Genomic DNA, 14,431 nt, shown 5'->3' with positions numbered 1-14,431 from the left:
TAAAGAAGGCCAAGAGGGATTACGATAAAAAGATAGCATTAGAGGCAAAAAAACATAGTAAAACTTTTTTCGGTATATTAAAAGCAGGAGCCGGCAAAAGAATCGGTTGGGCCGCTGGATGACCGAGGGGTAAAAGGGGCGATCAAGGAAGACAAAGACGTAGCGGAGAGACTGAATGAATTCTTTGCTTCGGTCTTCACTGAGGAAGATTTGGGTGGGATACCGGTGTCGGAAATGGTATTTCAAGCGGACGAGTCGGAGAAACGTACTGACTTCATGGTAAACCTGGAGGACATAATGGGGCAGTTCAGCAAACTGAAGAGTAGCAAATTTCCTGGACCGGATGGTATTCATCCTAGAGTACTGATAGAACTGAAAAATGAGCTTGCGGAGCTACTGCTAGTGATATGCAACTTATCCTTAAAATCGAGCGTGGTACCGGAAGATTGGAGGGTGGCCAATGTAACACCGATTTTTAAAAAAGGCTCCAGGGGAGATCCGGGAAATTGTAGACCGGTGAGTCTGACGTCAGTGCCGGGGAAAATGGTAGAGGCTATTATTAAAAACAAAATTACAGAGCACATCCGAGGACATAGATTACTGAGACCAAGTCAGCACGGCTTTTGTGTGGGGAAATCTTGCCTGACCAATTTACTTCAAACATGTGGACCAAGGAGAACCGGTTGATATTGTGTATCTGGATTTTCAAAAGGCATTTGACAAGGTACCTCATGAAAGGCTACAGAGGAAATTGGAGGGTCATGGGATAGGAGGAAATGTCCTATTGTGGATTAAAAACTGGTTGAAGGATAGGAAACAGAGAGTGGGGTTAAATGGGCAGTATTCACAATGGAGAAGGGTAGTTAGTGGGGTTCCTCACGGGTCTGTGCTAGGACCGCTGCTTTTTAATATATTTATAAATGATTTAGAGATGGGAGTAACTAGTGAGGTAATTAAATTTGCTGATGACACAAAGTTATTCAAAGTTGTTAAATCGCGACAGGATTGTGAAAAATTACAAGAGGACCTTACGAGACTGGGAGACTGGGCAGCTAAATGGCAGATGACATTTAATGTGAGCAAGTGCAAGGTGATGCATGTGGGGAAAAAAGAACCCGAATTATAGCTAAATCATGCAAGGTTCCACGTTAGGAGTTACGGACCAAGAAAGGGATCTGGGTGTTGTTGTCGATAATACGCTGAAACCTTCTGCTCAGTGTGCTGCCACGGCTAGGAAAGCGAATAGAATGTTGGGTGTTATTAGGAAAGGTATGGAAAACAGGTGTGAGGATGTTATAATTCTGTTGTATCGCTCCATGGTGCGACCGCACCTTGAGTATTGTGTTCAATTCTGGTTGCCGCATCTCAAGAAAGATATAGTAGAATTGGAAAAGGTGCAGCGAAGGGCGACTAAAATGATAGCGGGGATGGGACGACTTCCCTATAAAGAAAGATTAAGGAGGCTAGGGCTATTCAGCTTGGAGAAGAGACGGCTGAGGGGAGACATGATAGATGTATATAAAATAATGAGTGGAATGGAACAGGTGGATGTGAAGCGCCTGTTCACGCTTTCCAAAAATACTAGGACAAGGGGGCATGCGATGAAACTACAGTGTAGTAAATTTAAAACAAATCGGAGAAAATGTTTCTTCACCCAACGTATAATTAAACTCTGGAATTCGTTGCCGGAGAAAGTGGTGAAGGCGGTTAGCTTAGCAGAGTTTAAAAAGGGGTCGGACGGTTTCCTAAAGGACAAGTCCATAAACCGCTACTAAATGGACTTGGGAAAAATCCACAATTCCAGGAATAACGTAAAGAATGTTTGTACGTTTGGGAAGCTTGCCAGGTGCCCTTGGCCTGGATTGGCCGCTGTCGTGGACAGGATGCTGGGCTCGATGGACCCTTGGTCTTTTCCCAGTATGGCATTACTTATGTACTTATGACTTAAATAAGCAGCTTTCCAAAAACCAAAAATATCCGGACAATCCCAAAAAACATGAAATAGGGTGCCCTCAGCTGTACCGCACTTTTCACAGAAAGGTGACTGTAGTAAATGGGCCTGAAATGCCCGTTTGGGAGAGAATAAGCCCTGTGTAAAATCCTAAACTCTGCTCCCTGCACAAGGTGGGGAATACTCTTTATCAAACTGGGGGAGTTATGCAAGCCAAAGACAAATCTTTATTGTAGTACTCAGAATAAACAAAGAAAATCCAATTTACAGTTCAGTTGCTTGTAAAAGAATTGTGGCATTCTGCACATAGAGTCTGTATCTAGCCACTTCAGAGGCAAGGAGATGGCCAGAACCTCAGAGAAAATAAATGGGGAGTGACTTGGGGAGATGGTGAAAAATGTTGATGGAATTACAGTAGATTAAGGAGGGTTCAGCCATAGAACAGCAACTGATTACAAAGCATGCAAGCAAGACTGGTCTCTCTCACACAGCCCACAGGGGCGGAGAGGGAAGGCTGGCCCTAGCTCAGAGCTAACAGCCAAAAGGGAAAGCTCACGAGTCAATCACAGGAACAGCAAACTATAAGGGGGGGGGAGGAAGCCCCAGTACACAGTGCTATCTATACACAGACAATGTAACGGAATACATAGTAACATAGTAGATGACGGCAGAAAAAGACCTGCACGGTCCATCCAGTCTGCCCAACAAGATAAACTCATATGTGCTACGTTTTGTGTATACCTTACCTTGATTTGTATCTGCCATTGTCAGGGCACAGACCGTATAAGTCTGCCCAGCACTAGCCCTGCCTCCCAACCACCAGCCCCGCCTCCCCCCATCGGCTCTACTACTACTCAACATTTCCAAAGCGCTACCAGACTCACGCAGCGCTATACTGCCACCCAATCTCGGCTAAGCTTCTGAGGATCCCTTCCTTCTGAACAGGATTCCTTTATGTTTATCCCACGCATGTTTGAATTCCGTTACTGTTTTCATCTCCACCACCTCCCGCGGGAGGGCATTCCAAGTATCCACCACTCTCTCCGTGAAAAAATACTTCCTGACATTTTTCCTGAGTCTGCCCCCCTTCAATCTCCTTTCATGTCCTCTCGTTCTACCTTCTTCCCATCTCCGGAAAAGGTTCGTTTGCAGATTTATACCTTTCAAGTATTTGAACGTCTGTATCATATCACCCCTGTTTCTCCTTTCCTCCAGGGTATACATGTTCAGGTCCGCAAGTCTCTCCTCATAAGTCTTGTAACGTAAATCCCATCCCATTCTTGCAGCTTTTCTCTGCACCGCTTCTATTTTTTTTACATCCTTCACAAGATACAGCCTCCAAAACTGAACACAATACTCCAGGTGGGGCCTCACCAATGACTTATACAGGGGCATTAAAACTTATTTTCTTCTGCTGGTCACACCTCTCTCTATACAGCCTAGCAACCTTCTAGCTATGGCCACCGCCTTGTCACACTGTTTCGTCGCCTTCAGATCCTCAGATACTATCACCCCAAGATCCCTCTCCCCGTCCGTACCTATCAGACTCTCACCGCCTAACACATACATCTCCCGTGGATTTCTACTCCCTAAATGTATCACTTCGCATTTCTTCGCATTGAATTTTAATTGCCAAACCTTAGTCCATTCTTCTAGCTTCTGCAGATCCTTTTTGTGTTTTCCACTCCTTCCCGGATGTCCACTCTGTTACAAATTTTAGTATCATCCGCAAAAAGGCAAACTTTACCTTCTAACCCTTCGGCAATGTCACTCACAAATATATTGAACAGAATGGGCCCCAGCACTGATCCCTGAGGCACTTCACTACTCACCTTTCCCTCATCCGAGCGAATTCATTCACCACCACCCTCTGGCATCTGTCTGTCAACCAGTTCCTAATCCAGTTCACCACTTTGGGTCCTATCTTCAGCCCACCTAGTTTATTCAAGAGCCTCCTGTGGGGAACCGTGTCAAAAGCTTTGCTGAAATCTAAGTAAATTATATCCATAGCATGTCCCTGATTCAATACAAAGAATACTAATATTAAATATACATAACAATACAACCCTGCCTCCATGAATATGGGGGAAGAACAGCAGGATGCTTGGGTGCATAGGGAGAGAAATGGCTAGAAGGAAAAAGGAGGTGATGATGACCCTGTATAAGACTCTGGTGAGACCTCATTTAGAATATTAAGGCCAATATTCAGCAGTGCGGCTAGCGCCGAGATAACTGGCTAACAGAAACCAGCCATTTATAGCCCTTCATTTTCAGCAGTTAAAGATAAACGGCTATGTGTCTGAATATTGACAGATATCTCTCAGAAAACATGGCCTGCTTATATGAAGGTAACCGTGATAATAAATATCAGACTTGCCCTAACCAGGAAACACTGTAATATCTGCCTGTCTTTACTCTAGTGCCCTCTTTGGCTGGGTGATCCACAACTCAGTGAAGATATCGCAGGGAAAGAGGCTCCCAAACGCAGACCAGAGGTTCTGGAATTGTGCAGGCTAGTCCTACGTTATGAGGGCCAACTCTATCCTGCGTATTGGAGGGTTGGCCTGCACATCTCCAACAACCTCTGGAGAAGGTTCCAGAGCCAATTATGGAGGTAAGACAGATTTCCTCACCCTCTGACAAGAGGAAAAATCCATAGCCAGTTATTGAGATGGACATGGGGGAAGCCACTGCTTGCCCCAGGATTGGTAGCATGGAATGTTGCTATTAATTGGGTTTCTGCCAGGTACTTAGGACATGGATTGGCCACTGTTGGAAGCAGGATACTGGGCTAGATTGGCCATTGGTCTGACCCAGTATGGCTGTTCTTATGTTTTTATATTCCTGGCCAGTTAAATGGTTTTAAATATTGGGGGCAGAGTGTGCAAGATTATTCCTCTTAGTTAGAATATGTGTGGAAGTTGATCCCAGGAAGGAGAGACTGTGTGAAGAACTATAAGGCTTAGCTCTGACCCAGGGAACCCTTTCACTCAAATCATTACTAGTTTGCCATTGAACCCGGGAGGCCAGTTATCCCTTGATCACAGGCATAGATAGAGGAAAACATGTAGAGCCTTACAGTTTTCATTCAATGCTGTACAACTCAGAACTGAAAGACTACTTCAGAGATGTACCAGTTAGTACTTAAGTTCAGTAAAGGAATTGGAGCATTCCTGTTCTGCCTTTGAGTTGTCTCTGGGTAAATTTGTGTACCAGGGGACTAATATTCAGACTGTGGGAGGAAGCCCAGCTAACTCCCACAGTTGGCGATCAGCCTGGATATTCAGTTCCGGTGACCGGCATTGAATAGCCAGTTTATTTTTAGCCGGTTTAAAGTTAACCAGTTCAGTCAATATTCGAAGATAGCTGGCTAGCTTTAAACTGCCTAAAGATATACCAGCTATTTAAGCAGCCTGGTGTAGCCTTACAATAGCCAGACATGAATTTGGAGATAGCCGGCTATATCGCACGATATAGCAGGTTATCTCCTACGCACTAACCGGGCATATTCAGTAGAGGATAACCAGCTATCCCCCTCTGTATATTGCCGGATAGCCAGTTGTAACATTGAACCGGGCAGATGCCGTTCCTGGCTGGTTAAATGATTTTAAATATCAGGGGGCAGGGGTTTAATGACAATTTCTTAGTCCTGGAGAGAGCCTGCTCCCTAGGAAGAGTCTGGCTTGTAAACAAAAAACCCCAAGAACATACCTACACATTCAGCCAATCAACTTTTTTGTTGAGACCATGAGGTGCCACAGTGTCCCAACTAAAAATGAATCGCTGTTCTTTCCTAGATAACATCAATGGAATGTTCCCACCCCTGGGTTCAACCACCTGACACAATACTAAAAACTTGAAATCTTGGACAAGATGTCCTGTTTGCATCCAATGGGACAAAAGGGGGGCTTCCAACCATTGCAGGTGCAAATTACTTAAATGTTGGGTCATCCAATATTTAATCTTATGTGTGGTTTGTCCAATATACCACAACCTACAGGGACAACAAATTCCATACATGCACTGAGCCAAACTGCAATCAGTGTGTGCCTGCAATTTAAACACACGACCTCCTGAATGTGGTATTGTAATCTCCTTAACTTGCAAAACATATTGACAGTAGGCACAATGATCACACGTATAATGCCACCTATTTAGACCTTAGATAATGTCGGCTGTCTAATCCATTCACTTTGTGCATTATATGCCCGCTTGGCCACCCTGCATATAATCTTTGAGGGATAATCTCACTGTTCAAAATGTGTAATCATGGACCATGCATGTTCCTGAAAATCCTGACGAGAACTGCAAAGTCTACAAATCTGAAGGAACTGACTCCCAGGAATACTGGTTTTTAAAGTTTGCGGGTGCTGGCTGCGGTAATGTAAGATAGCATTATGGTCATTACAATTTGACCTTGTACTAAATTTACCATTAGTCCATTACATAAGTACATAAGTAATGCCATACTGGGAAAAGACCAAGGGTCCATCGAGCCCAGCATCTTGTCCACGACAGCGGCCAATCCAGGCCAAGGGCACCTGGCAAGCTTCCCAAACGTACAAACATTCTATACATGTTATTCCTGGAATTGTGGATTTTTCCCAAGTCCATTTAGTAGCGGTTTATGGACTTGTCCTTTAGGAAACCATCCAACCCCTTTTAAAACTCTGCTAAGCTAACCGCCTTCACCACTTTCTCCGGCAACGAATTCCAGAGTTTAATTATACGTTGGGTGAAGAAAACGTTTCTCCGATTTGTTTTAAATTTACTACACTGTAGTTTCATCGCATGCCCCCTAGTCCTAGTATTTTTGGAAAGCGTGAACAGACGCTTCACATCCACCTGTTCCACTCCACTCATTATTTTATATACCTCTATCATGTCTCCCCTCAGCCGTCTCATCCAAAAAATTCACACTGGAACCCCCCCCCCCCCCCACACATGATGAGCTAACATAATGTTGGGGGTCCCTGGAATTCAAGTGTTCAATTAACTGATTCAATCTAGCCATATTCCCTTTCTTCAGAAAAAAAATTGAGAAAGATACACAAAAGCTTCCTCATATTTGGCCATTTACAGACATCCAACAGTCGGGGTTACCACGGCCCCCATGGCAACCCCCTTAATTTGATGGAGAAACTGATTCTCAAAAACAAAAAAATTGTTGAATATAACTAACTTAGCCATCTTGTTCAACAAAGATACCATACTGTCTGATAATTGCAGTGTGTTCAAAAGGCGTCCAAGCATCTCAATAGCTGCCCTCTGAGGGCAACCAAAACAATCTATTGCTCATTGGCTACAACATATTGATCTAACAAATTCAAAAGATGTCCCGAATCCTTCACGTAGGATACAATTTTGTTCAAACACAGACGTAATTGGAAATCCAAAAATTGAGACAGTGGCTCAAAAAGAGAACCACGACTGGAAACCATAAGGTGTCCCGGGGGGTGAATAAGGGTCTTATGTACCTTCGGAGCAAAATAAATAACCAGAACCTTCGGGAACAGGTTAAACAAATGCTTAAACTCCCGACTGGAAATAATACCAGATTCATTAGCTTCTGAAAGCAGGGAGAAAACCTGCTGTTGATATAACCCTGTAGGGTCAGCGGTCAATTTTTTATAAAATGATTCAACCGAAAGTTGTCTCATTGCTTCTTGTTTATACTCCGAACTGTTTTGTACAACTACCCCACGCCCCCTTATCAGCCCGCAATATAACAATAGACTTATCCATCTGAAGATCAGTTAAAGCCTCCTTCTGCTCAACCATTAAATTATGATGCCCCTTAACCATGTGGCGCTCAAAAATTTGCAAATCATGTAATACCCTCTGTTGGAAAGTAGCCAATGCAGGATCCAATAAACTATGTGGAACCCACGTAGAAGGCAAATGATATTTCTGTAAAAATGTTTGAGCAGCAGTATCTTGAGTGCAGGATTCAACATCAGAAAAATGAAGCCGTAAACGTAACTTACAAAGAAATTTATGTAATCCCACCCGAATATTAAAGGGATCATGATATTGTGTGGGCACATACGATAAGCCTAACCCCATCAACGTCTGATGGGCTGCTGTGAGATGCTTGGATGACAAACTAAACACTATTGAGGTGTTTTCCTTGACTGTCTCTTTGGCCATATTGCTAATCCCAGAGGGGCTCCCTTGGTCCTTTGATTGGTTGTTCCTAAAAAAGATGTAGTATGCAACTGGGAGCTATCTACAGGCACCACAGAAGGTTGAACGTTATTTCCAGCTATCCCTTCTTCCCAGGGGCTTAGCCAGACCTCAGTGGGAGGGGGGCCAGAGCCCAAGGTGGGAGGGGGGGCACATTTTGGCTTCGCCCCCTGCGGCCGCTGCTGCCTCCCCGCCGCTGCCCTCCTGCCGCCACCACTCACCACTCCCCCCCCCCAACGCCACTGTGAAGGTACCTTGGCTGGTGGGGGTCCACAACCCCGCCAGCTAAAGTGTTTGTCCTGCGCTGGTCTCTCATTGCCTGGCGCCCTGTTTTTAGTCGCTGTGCACACTCGCTGTACTGAAACTGAGCATGCATGCTCAGTTTCATTAAAATGAGTGTGCACAGCGACTGAAAATAGGACAGGGTGCCAGGCAATGTGAGACTAGCGCGGGAGAAATGCTTTAGCTGGTGGGGGTTGGGGATCCCCACCAGCCAAACTGGGGGCCCCAGAGCCAATTTGGGGGGCCCAGGCCCCCATGGCCCCCCCATAGCTATGCCACTGCTTCTTCCCCCAAAGAATTTATGTGACATTTATATCCCACATTATCCCAAACAAGTTTGAGTTCAATGTGACTTACAATAAACAGTATAGGATACATAACAAAGAATAATGCATAAGAAAGTAATTTGTTGTAATAATAATAATAATAATAATAATAATAATAATCTGTTGGAGGACTGTCAAGATAAGTACCAAGATTTTTAATCTCCGTTGAGTGGACTGATGTGGGCTCTTTTTTTTTGTAAAGGGTAACAGTTGAACTCAATGATGACCCCGCTGGCCAAGACCTTATCTGCCAAGGCCTTAACCCTTTCATCTACGCAGACAATGTCACAATATACATTCCTTACAAATCTAAACTGACAGAAATCACCAACGAAATCAAGATCAGCTTGAACATCATGGACTCTTGGGCAAATGCATTTCAACTAAAACACAACAAAGAAAAAACACACTGCCTCGTCGTCTCATCCCAACACAACATAGACAACCCCACAATTATCAACATAGCAGAGTACACCCTCCCTATCTTGGACAGCCTGAAAATACTTGGCATTACAATAGACCTCAACACTAGAGAGCCAAGTGACATTCACAACAAAGAAAATGTTCCACTCAATGTGGAAACTCAAGCGCGTGAAACAATTCTTCCTGAGGGAAACATTTCACAGCCTGATACAATCAATGGTACTAAGCCATGTAGACTAGTGCAAAGGAATTTATGCAGGATGCAAAGAACAAACTTTAAAGAAACTTCAGACCGCTCAAAACACAGCAGCTAGACTTATCTTCGGAAAAACGCAATTCGAAAGCGCAAAACCCTCCGCAAAAACTACACTGGCTCCCAATCAAAGAACGAATTGCTTTCAAAATCTGCACTCTGGTTCACAAAATTATCTATGGTGAAGCCCCGGGGTACGTGACAGACTTGATCGACCTACCAACTAGAAACACATCCAAATCAACGTGAACGTACCTAAATCTGCACTACCCAAGCTACAAAGGACTCAAATACAAGTCAACCTACACATCCAGTTTTCCTACATAAGCACACAACTGTGGAACGCATTACCAAAAGCCTTGAAAACTACGTATGACCATCTACACTTGCGGAGAACACTAAAAACTTACCTGTTTAAAAAGGCATACCCTACCAATCCAACATAAATGCCAATTTCTACTACACAACAAAACTAAAATACGTAATGGACTTAACACAACTCTTCCGCTGTACGATTCCCTTATATGGCTATACCACATGAACTTTATCTCGCCACAACATCACCCTTAACTTTATCTTACCACAACATCACTTTGTATTTGTTTACACCAGAGACTGCAAACGCCTCTCCGGCACTATGTAAGCCACATTGAGCCTACAAATAGGTGGGAAAATGTGGGATACAAATGTAACAAATAATAAAAATAACATGTTTTTTTTTTAATCATCTGTTGGAGGACTGTCAAGATAAGTACTAAGATTTTTAGTCTCCGATGAGTGGGCTGACTGTGGACTGACTCTGTTGAGTGCACTGACCGTTTTTTTTTGTAAAGGGTAACCTGTGTATTGATTTGTGTGGGTAACAGCACTAATTGTATAGGGTTTTACAAGATTTTATTGAAATATTTGTAATAAGGAATAAAGATTTTGTAATATGTTATAGTTGTGTAATAGAGTGTTGCAAATTGTACAACTATATTGAAATTGATTTACCCATTTATTTATTACGGATTTTCATTAAGGATATCCCCAAAACTTGATTTGCTAGTGTCCCTTAAGGACTGGAAGACCAAGGAGATAAGTTGTCTGAATAGCTATAGGAGAGTTATTAATTTGCCTATTTAACTGAATAAATAATAGTAGTAGAATAAAGATAACCGAATAATACTGAATATCAATGCTATCTAGTTATTTCTAAGCCCTACCCCTGGAATATCTCAAATTCCTCCTATACATACCTAGTTATAACTTGCTATATATCAGTGCTATTAGAGGGGCTCTTCTACTAAGCTGCGTTATCTAGGTGATGCATGAAGCCCACTACCTTCACACCAGGAAGGCAAGTGACCAAGTGATCCTCATGTCCACCAGCCAACCAGTTATCTACATGTCTAATGATGGAATCACCAACTAAAACAGCTGTCCAGAAGCCTCTGAATCAACATCCTTATTGTAAGAGGATATTGCATCTCTGGAGGGCAGGTTATAGTACTGTGAGACAACTGCAAGAGGTCAGGTGCAATTTTGGAAGAGGTCCAAACCTGGGCAGCAGCGGAGAGGGATTGCTGCTGCCCTGGATGAATTGATAAACCTGTGCAGCCGCAGGTAGGGCATGGGGGGGAGGGGGCAGGTTGCTGTGCAGTGGAAGGTGGGGTTTGTGAGCAGTGAGGTCAGAGTTGGCCTGGAGGGGTTCAGGAGACTATTGCCAGGTTCTCAGAGCCTTAAATTTATAAGTGTGTGTTTGTGTGTGTGTGTGTGGGGGGGGGGGGGGGGGGTTGCTTGAATTCGGGAGGGGCCAGCTTCCAGCTGGAGGGTCAGGGTTGGGGGTTAAGTTTGGTTGGAAGGCCAAACAGAGGGGATTGGGGAGGGGGAATTGAGTTAGGGAGTCAGAAGCACTGTTACAGACAGATGCTTACCATTTGTTTATTTAAGCTATTGGCTGGCACTGCATGTAACACAATTCCTCTTCGGTAATCATCTGTCCTCTGCAGTATTTACTATGCCAATAGTTTAAAAACAGTTTCAAAAGAAAAAAAATAATTCTAATATGACATTCTTTAAAATCAGTTTAAACTTTGATGGGGTGCTTTGTAAAGAAAATCACAGGCCCTGAAAGAACTGCTGCAGGGGTCTATGAACTGTATCTCTTTGTTGAGACCAGAGGTAAACAAACTCTGGATAGTACCAGTTATTCTCTATTCAATCAAGGTTTTTTTTGTGGAAGGACATCAGAATAAGAATGTGTTATTATTTAATGTTTTCTGGGCATGTTATGCTCAATGTCAGGGAATGACAGGCTGTGCTTGGTGAAACAATAATGGCACTTTATGCAGCTGCAGCATCCTCAATGGACTGGCTCCTGCTGGCATTGTAGGGGATGCAGTGCTGAACTTTCCTACTACATGCAGCAGAAATAAAATCCTGCATGTTTCTTTGCCATTGTGCTGTGTGATGTCTCCCTCTAACTTGCTCAGTTTAAATCAAATTAACGTAAAAGAAGTATTTTTCCCCTCTTAAACTTAACTGATACACATTGAGAATGATACACAGATATGAGGATATTTCTTTTGCACAATGGTATTAAAATAACTGTCTGACATCAGTGACAAGGAATACATTCTGAGCTTTGTGATCTAGTTGGTTTGTACTGTGGCTGACTGTGAAAGTAGAGTCTGAACTGAAATCAAAGGCCAATTGCACAAAACAGCAGGTCTATCTTCACCCAGTGACTGTAGTTTGCCTCTTCTTGCTGTTCTGTAGACCCTACTCAATCTCTGAATTTATCTTTATGAAATCCCCTCTATAAATAGGTTTAAATAGGAGGTTTAAATAGAGCATGGTTTGTGTGATAATATAGGTTGGCACTTGGTTTGGTATGAGGAGGTTTAAAAAGGCATGTTTGTGAGATAAGGACAAGCTGGCAGTGGAACATATCTTTCCTGTTTCCCCCTAGAAACACTACTCTTTCTCAGTGTGTGCTTTAGGAAATAAGTCACAACATATGTGTCAGGTGCTTAATCAGGCCTCAATTTTTTTTTGGGAGGGGGAGCCTGAGCCCAAAATGGGCTCCTTTCCACCTTATACCACAACCCCACATACCTGGGCTGGTGGGAATCCCCAATCCCCACCAGCAGATGTCTTTCTCCAGTGCTGTTTGATGCCATGCTGTCTGCCCTGCTTTCTCCCTTCCCCCCCCCCCCCGGCACACATGCTCAGTTTTAATTAAATTGAGCACGCATGAAGCTTCCATCCAATGGAACTAGATACCATCATTAGACCCCTGACGCAGGCTATAGTTGCCAAAACACGGACCGTGTTGGGTCTGTTGAATAAAGTGAAACTGAGATGCCCCCATTTTTGAAGGCTCCTTGTACTTTTTGTTTGTCTGCTTTGACCCTCATACTTTTGGATTCCCTCTCCTTTGTTATCATCATTAGCGAAATGGAGTGGAGGAGTGGCCTAGTGGTTAGGGTGGTGGACTTTGGTCCTGAGGAACTGAGTTCAATTCCCACTTCAGGCACAGGCAGCTCCTTGTGACTCTGGGCAAGTCACTTAACCCTCTGTTGCCCCTCCATTGCCCCAGGTACAATATGTAAGCCACATTGAGCCTGCCATGAGTGGGAAAGTGCGGGGTACAAATGTAACAACAAAAAAAAATACAGGTCAGAGCCCAGAGGGTTAGAGTGAATACAGAGTGGTTTCTATACTCTGTGGAATCCATGAATCTTGTCAGAGTAAATCAAACAATGATTCAGTAAACAATACTTAACTTTACAAAAATAATATATAAATAATAAAAAATATATTAAAAATGTTTGAATTGAGATGTGCTCAGAAAAAAAACAAAACATGCCCACAGTGCAAACACATACATGCTGAGGGGCAACCATGTTTTCTATCATAGCACATCTATAAAATCTGTGAAAGCTGTATAAATAAAATGATAGTACTTATTTATTTATTTTTAATTTATTTATTTATGAACATTTATACCCCACTTTTTTCCACATGAAGCAGACTCAAAGTGGCTTACAATGCACAGGTGAATCAATTACAATTACATTAGATAGGGGAGAAGGAACAGGGTAAGAAGGAAAAGGGAAGAGAGACCAAGATGGACGGTGGTAATCCAGATGCTGAGATGGACCAGAGTGGTACGAACAGTTCTTGGCAAGGCGATCCACAATTGGGAACTGTAGCAATACCCAGTAAGCGCAGACGAAGCGCAGAAGAAACAGCAGTATGCGGCCTGGAGAGTAGTAGCGGTCACCAGAGGCAGTTCATATGCCAGTTCAGAGAGGCCTTCTGACGGCAGGTGAAACCACAGATCTCACACTGTAGAAGTTTCTTGCCTGTATGAATCATTCTATGCACAGCAAGGTTATGGGAGCTCTTGAAGGCGCGGGCACAATATTCACAGATGTAAACCCTTTGATCTGTATGGTGCTTGGTATGCCGAAGCAGCTGCCTGTGAAGTCGAAAAAGCCGTCTGCAAGAAGGATGTGGACAAACATACCTTTTCTTTAGAAGATGTTGATATTTGATGTGATGCTGCAGGTAGCGCGGATGTGCAAGCACGGTCCCAGAGCCTTCCATCTCACAGCGAACATATTGGATTGGGGGCTTTTTCCTCCTTTTGGGCACCTGGTGTGTTTTGTCATCCTTGTGCCTCCCACCTCTTTGCCTAGGTGGATCATCATCTTCCCTTATCTTAAAACGAGATGAAAAATGCTTCTTTGCACTCAATCTTTCGATTTTCTAAGATGTCTCACATTATAGACAGATATAATCCAAGTGCTTACTTCTTTTCCTGCTTCTTCACCAAAATATTCAACATGAATCCATGTTTCACAAATAAGCTTCATTAGGAAAAAACCACTGCTGCACATCTTTTCCAGGTGCAATGGCAAACAGTTCAAAAAAACATCTTCCTTTCTCTTTGAGTAGTTCACACAGGAAAAAAAACAATAATCTCTCCCAAAACAACACACTTTTCACTCTGAGTAGTTC

General features: G+C 43.3%; 1 protein-coding gene across 1 annotated transcript in view; it reads left to right on the top strand.

Moving 5' to 3' along the window:
* The window catches only part of GNAO1 (G protein subunit alpha o1), a 1,102,755-nt gene that overhangs the window by 57,512 nt on the left and 1,030,812 nt on the right, over nt 1-14,431 (top strand). The gene's annotated exons all lie outside the window — the stretch shown is intronic.

Source organism: Microcaecilia unicolor, chromosome 5, assembly GCF_901765095.1.
Source record: "Microcaecilia unicolor chromosome 5, aMicUni1.1, whole genome shotgun sequence".
Lineage (NCBI taxonomy): Eukaryota > Metazoa > Chordata > Amphibia > Gymnophiona > Siphonopidae > Microcaecilia > Microcaecilia unicolor.
Note: the sequence above shows the minus strand (reverse complement) of the source record. Positions and strands in the feature narration are given on the sequence as shown.